At 33.2% G+C, this 7,047-nt stretch overlaps 1 long non-coding RNA gene across 1 annotated transcript; it reads right to left on the bottom strand.

Annotated features, from left to right (window-relative positions):
- Positions 1-2,037: 2,037 nt before the first annotated feature.
- LOC120182986 lies at positions 2,038-2,508 on the bottom strand. The gene is made up of 3 exons (XR_005521896.1): positions 2,461-2,508; positions 2,230-2,373; positions 2,038-2,075 (listed from the first exon to the last, which is right to left on the bottom strand). It is a non-coding gene; the product is annotated as an uncharacterized LOC120182986 (long non-coding RNA).
- Between the last annotated feature and the right edge of the window lie 4,539 nt (positions 2,509-7,047).

Raw genomic sequence — 7,047 nt, 5'->3', positions numbered from 1 at the left:
TATTATATAGTTTTGAAAATGGTTTTCGAAAATATATTTATTATATAGTTTTGAAAATTTTTGGAAACATATATATAATATATAGTTTTTGAAAACATTTTTGAAAATATATATAATATATAGTTTTTGAAAACATTTTGAATATATATAATATATAGTTTTTGAAAACATTTTTGAAAATGTATATAATATATAGTTTTAAAAATATTTTTGAAAATATATATTATATAGTTTTAAAACAATTTTTGAAAATATATATATATATATTATATGGTTTTGAAAACAATTTTTAAAAGCATATATAATATATAGTTTTAAAAATGATTTTTTATATATTATATTCACTACAGCAAAACAGAGTATTAGCAGCGTTTTTTTAATCCTATAGCGACATTTTTAAGCGCCGCTAAAAGTACTTACGGCGATTGAAAATACGCCGCAAGAAGCGCCGGCCATACCGAAGCCGCTAAAGTTAGCGGCGTTTGAGAACAATAAACACCGCAATAGGTCAAGATCTATTGCGGCGCTTTTGGAACAAACGCCGCTAAAGGTCGATATCTATAGCGGCGTTTTAGGAACAAACGCCGCTAAAAGTCGATATATATAGTGGCGTTTTCAGAACAAACGCCGCAAAATATCAGATCTATAGCGGCGTTTTTAGAACAAAACGCCACAAAAGGTTGTTCTATAGCGGCGTTTTAGATACAAATGCCACAAAAGGTCATAATCTATAGCGGCATTTTCATAACAAACGCCGCAAAATGTCAGATCTATAGCGGTGTTTTTAGAACAAAACACCGTAAAAGGTCAATTCTATAGTGGCATTTTTAGAACAAACGCCGCCAAATATGCACTATGTTAGTCGAAACTACTTCTCAACATATCTTCTTCCAATTTTGTATTACCCAAATTGAAGCTGTAACAATATCCAATAACCATCTTAAATTTCATTACGATTCTAATTAAGTATGAATACATAAAAATATAAAAAAAATCAAATTTTACAAACATCCAAGTTATATAAATAAATCTTCAGTCGGTACTGAAACATCAAGCTAGACATTACATAAGTTTAGACACCAAAATACTGCTTATGTAAGAGAATGTTTAGGACATTTGATTAAAACACATAAAAAAAGTCATACCAACACTAAGAAACACATGATATATGAATGTCCTCAAGACCGGCAACCAGAAATTTGCTACTTAAAGCCTCTCCAGTAATCCATCCGCAAGATCATTCCTACAAAATTCAAATCGAAGAATTAAATGGTAAACAATTATAACAAATTCTTGTAAAGGTAATTTGACTAAAAAAGATTGAACAATTAGAACAACATTATACAAATACTAAGCTAAAATGAGAAAATTCATTTAAAAATGATGAAATTCATTTAAAATTGATAAAATTCCAAACAAACTCAAACATACATCAACAACAACAGATGCAACTTCACTAGGAGTAAAACTTGCAGCAGCCCGCAATGCCTTTGCCTTCTGATCTACTTCTCGTATGAACACTCTGTAAAACGAATTAAATTTTTTAAAAAACATATACATTTTTAATCATATTAAAAACCCACATTTAAATTGTAATAAAAATTAAATCACAAATGACCCAATCTTAATCAAAAGAAAAAAGACTTACTGTAAGAGAGATAACCAACATAGCCAGCAGTTCCTGTAATAGCCGCGATGAGTCCGTACTTGAGCTTTTGTTAATGCTCTAAGTAAATTCTTATTGAAAACCTCAGACAATTCTCATATTTATAGGATGATACTTCAAACCGTTACCAAAAGGCCTTTTGTTATACTTTATCGCCTGAGAAAAAATAACCATACGACATTACATATTTATTGGATTTATAATCTTTGTGACCATAAAATAAGATTATTGAATAAGGAAATAAAAAAATTAAGAAAAATAAATATTCTAATATAAATTCATAAGAATAAAGAATCAATATTTAAATTAGTAAATTCCTAAAATCAAGTATCAAACTTCTTGCTTTGCATCTCCTTTTTATAAGTAAATGAATCCTGCATAACTGAAGCAGATGCCCCAGGATCCATACCTAGCAAAAAATGACAGCAAAAAGCAAGTTCTTCAGCAATGGATACTGAGTTTGCCATGTTGAAGAATTGCTCGAAGTAGCAGAATCTGTAAAGACAAATAATTACAAAGTAAACACGTAAAAGATATATATTATGGAATAGTTCTAAACGAACCAGGAGCCATCTTCTGCCTGCATCTTTTCGATAAACCCAACAGCTCTACCAATACAATTTTGAATTTCTTCTGTTCTATGTTCAGGATATAATTTCCTGAATGAGGCTAGTGCCTGAATTGCTGCTGAGGTGCATTCAACATATCTATGTTGCCACTCCATAAACATCAAATCAGAATGTAATCAATTATAAAAAAATGACTTATACAGAAAATGTAAGCTAGAAACTTACAGGTAATCGATAACTATGTTGCCAAAAGTTTCAGCAGGGTTGATCAACTTAAAATGGGAGAAACATGAAACAGTGCAATTATATAGGCCACATTACAAAATGCAAAAAAAAAAATTGACAATTATAAAGGTTAAATTGTTCTAAGAATAATTAATAATAGTAACGTAAGCGCTAAACCATAAACAAACAGTATATCGCACATATGTTAACTCCATCATTCCTAAACAATGATTTCATCTCAAGAAGCAGAGTTTTCCTCTACTTTCATTTCCCCTAGTTCAAATAAATTATAAGGCCATATACGTGTCAAGCAGTTACCTCCAACCACTAATAGGATCTTCTCAGCTCAAATGTAGCAAAACCACCATCAACATTCTGCAGTGATAAAAAAATATAATTGAATTTAAGGGAATATTTGTATAACCAGATTGCAGATATGTCCCATCAAATATTAAGTTAGTTGATCAAGGTAAATAGGTAATAATAGCAACAAATGCCGACCTTCAGCAATTAACTCCCCTGTTGCTTTGTTTCTAACAAGAACAATTGTTCCATCATAACCTTCTCTTTGTCCTAAAACATTTGAGGTAATCTCTAACTCATCCTACAAATGGCCTCAGATCGTATTAAAAGCAGTATAACCAAACTCTCTTAGAAACAGATTAACTAATGTGAAAGAAGAAAGACCAGTGGGATTATAATCTGCAATGGATCATAATACACGACTGAAGGGAACCAACTACAGAAAAGCCAGTAGGATTATAGAAAGATATTCTTTCAATTCTTCCTTCAGCTTCAAAACAAGAGGCATGATATAAGTTTAGACCTGCAAATTCTGACTCGAAACAAAAAAAACTATGAAACTCAACTCGATTTGATCATATAAATCAACAATCTAAAGCCCCTTAACTCAAATCCAAAGAAGATTTCAAACCCAGGATGAATCAAATTGAAAAACCTAACTGGTAAACACATTACCCGATCGCACGTCCTTTGTTACAATTTTCAACTAGCATATCTTTCTATTGGTCCAAATTTAGATGGTGAAAAACTCAGGCTACTTTAATTCATGATCAAATCGGCTAACCGATTCAAGCAGCATAAAATACGCCCAAAATCAAGAAATAATTAACAGATGTGAATGACTTTCTGAAAACACTCGATGCATCTTAAGACATGATCAGTACTAAATTAAAAGCAACCCACTACAGCAAAGGAGCTAGAAATTCATTATTGAACTTAGTAGTTCCCAGAAACGAAATGGCCCCCGCTGCTAAATTCCCATTTTTATCCTACCAAAGTTAATTTATTTAACAAAAAGAAATGAAGCCAGATCTGATAGAATTCTAATTCTAGGGAATTTGAGATAGGGTTTTATTGGGGACAGCTTACGATGAGGCAAGGAGGGACTTTAAAAGTGCAGGAAACGAAACCATGCTCGACCCTGTCGACACGAGAGCGCTTAAGCAGAACTCATTGTAGAAGTTGCGCTCATAACCGACTCGGTGGGGGTGAACAAGCACGTACTTTATTTTTCTCTCCTGATTCTGCCTTCGTTGAAACTAAATGGAATGGAAAAACAAATGAACAAATAGAGTAGTTATTTATAGTAGTGAGAAATAAGTAGCAAAGCAAAGGGCGAAATCAAAATAAAAAGAACAACAACGACTGATGACGGTGTTAACGATAAATTTCGCAGAATGAAAAACGAGGATTTGAAAGTTGGGGGAAATGTGGATAAGGGAATCAAAATCAGAGATAGAGTAAAAATGGCAATGAAGCAGATGGGTTTGGGTAAAAGGCGGGATTGAAAATTGGGTGAACGGGGAAAAATGAAAAAAGGGTTAAAGGTGCAGGACTTATAAATTTACGGCGTCTATAAATACAAACGCCACTAAAGTACTAGTGTATAGCAGCGTTTGTATAAAAACGCCACTAAAGTACAAGTGTATAGCGGTGTTTGTATAAAAACGCCACTAAAGTACAAGTCTTTTACGGCGTTTATAAACAAAAACGCCACTAAAGTACAATTGTATAGGGTGTTTGTATAAAAATGCCACTAAAGTACAAGTCTATAGCGACGTTTGTCTAGAAACGCCACTAAAGTACTACTCTGTTACGGCGTTTATTGAAAAAATGCCACTATTGATGAACCTATTGCGGCATTTGTATAGAAACGCCGCTAAAGTTACAATTTTGTGGCGTTTGCTATGTAAACGCCACAATATGTTTAAAATTAGTGGCATTTACTTCCAAAACGCCGCTAAAAACGCCGCTGTAGAATAATTTTCTTGTAGTGATTAATATTATTTATTTTTATTTATTCTTTTATTATTATTTATTTTTTTCGTTTAGATCCAATATGAGTCCAATGAAGCCCGGTTCGAAGGAAAATGGGCATGAACCAGTCCAACTAGGATTAGGATTTTGTGAACCCTGAAGCAATGTGACAACAAGCAGTATTGCCGGCCACAACGGAAATCGACCAAAACGTCCGACCGAAGAACACGGGACTGCACATCTCGGGGTTTTCAGTCAACTCACAAAAGCATGATCGGGAACGATCCCGAAATAATTGAAAACAATCCCGAGATCATCAGAAACGACCACCGGTGGAGGGGGTATAAATACCCCCACCAAGCCACCAAACAGGACACAACAGGGAAATAACAAAAACCACCAACGGAATCAGAGAGGAACCAAGCACAACAGAAACAACGAAAAAATGAAGCGTATAACAAGCAACAACAACAAGCCAACAAAGAAAACAAGGCAAGCAAAATAAAACATTCGAAAGTATTTCAGCGTCGGAATCGAACGGAAGGAACCACGGTGGGAAAAGCCAAGATCGTCGGAAAAGAAAAGAGGAAAGGTAAAAACATTGAACGTTTCTTTGTAGATCTACGACGATTTGGTGTTTTATTGAATAACCGGGCTACGAGATGGTGTTTAGGAGGTTGGGATGAGTATTTTAGGAAAGTTTGGGAGCGGCGGTCGAAGCGGCGGATCGGAAGGAGGGTGGCCATCAGACGGTGGCTGGCCACTTGGTCGGATGGGGGCTTGGGTGAGAGAGTTTTTGGGAGGATGAAGGTTTTTTTAGTTTAGGTTGTAAATGATTTTTTTTTGGTTTTTTTGACTATTTATAGCCGAGAGACCTCTGTGCAAATATTAAATTTTTAAATTATTTTTGCAGTCCCTGTAAGTTTGATGTGTATTTCATTTTGGTCACCTGTTGCAATTTTGTCTCTGAATTTTTAATTTATTCAATTTAATCTATGTTTACATTTCTTATATTTTGAAAATTGGCCCTCTAACTTTTCATTTTTCTCTTGCAGCTCATTTTTAGCATCAATTTTATCCATGAATTTCAATTTATTCGAATTTAGTCCTTTAAGTTTTTATTTCATTCTTTTTCTACTTTCTTTTTGTTATTTAATTTAACATTTCTTTTTTTCTTCATTTTAAAAATTAACATTTTTTCACTCTTTTTATTATTTATTTATTTATTTGTTTATTTATTTACTTTAAATTTTAATTTTTTTTATTATTTATTTTTTTAAAAATTATTCTTTATATTAATATGATTTTATTTATTTGTTTATTTATTTTTAACCCTTTTCCTCTTTTTATTTAATATTTATTTTTGTATTTTTATTTATTAATTTAACATTCTTTTTTTTTTTTACTTTTTCAGTAGTAATTTCAATCGATCAAAGGTAAGCAATTCGAATTGAATTTTTAAATTTTAAATTAAATTTTAATTTTTGCAATTACGACAACCGACAAATAAAATAGTACCGAAAGGGCAGTTCAAGGGTGCTAATCCTTCCTTGACTGTAACCGACTCCCGAATCCGATATATTTATGGTAAAACGCAGATCAGGTAAGATGGTGTCCAATCAACCTAAATATTGTTTTTAAAATGACCGGTGACGACTCTAACATTTTATTCAAGTCGAAGCCTAATTTTAGACCCACCTGAAAGATGACGGCGACACAATATAAACGGGTCTAATGAATCCATCGGTAAAAAGCTCATCGGCATGAACAACAGTTCCAGGAGTTTGAGCAACAACACTGTGGTCTATGAGAACTCGGTTTGATTCTCTATAATAACTGCTCAAGGATTCTCTGGGGGATTCATGGAGTCCGTCTAAGGATAATCAGCTATAAGAAAAGAGAAAATAACCTCAGTGACCAAAAATGCCTTATAATATACGATTTTAACCAACTTTTTTTGGATTCGCCAAAATGACCAACTAAATCGCAATGCGATCGATAATTCGCAACGCGATCTCTGGTATCATAAATCAGTTTCCAGATTCGCAACGCGATTCTGACTATCGCATTGCGATTTCCCAAATTCGCATTGCGATTTTCCTAATTCGCAATGCGAATACGTAAATCGCAACGCGATTACGTAAATCGCAATGCGAATTAGGAAAATCGCAATGCGAATACGTAAATCGCAATGCAAATTAGTAAAATATCAATGCGATTTACATAGCGCCATTCGTATTAACGCGTATTTTTTTTTTTTCAAATTCCAAACACGAATTTCTTAATATATCGGAAACTGAACCGTCC

The sequence above is a fragment of the Hibiscus syriacus genome, unplaced genomic scaffold (assembly GCF_006381635.1).
Source record: "Hibiscus syriacus cultivar Baekdansim isolate YM2019G1 unplaced genomic scaffold, ASM638163v2 tig00112738_pilon, whole genome shotgun sequence".
NCBI classification, from domain to species: Eukaryota; Viridiplantae; Streptophyta; class Magnoliopsida; order Malvales; family Malvaceae; genus Hibiscus; species Hibiscus syriacus.
This window is presented reverse-complemented; position numbering and strand designations above follow the sequence as displayed.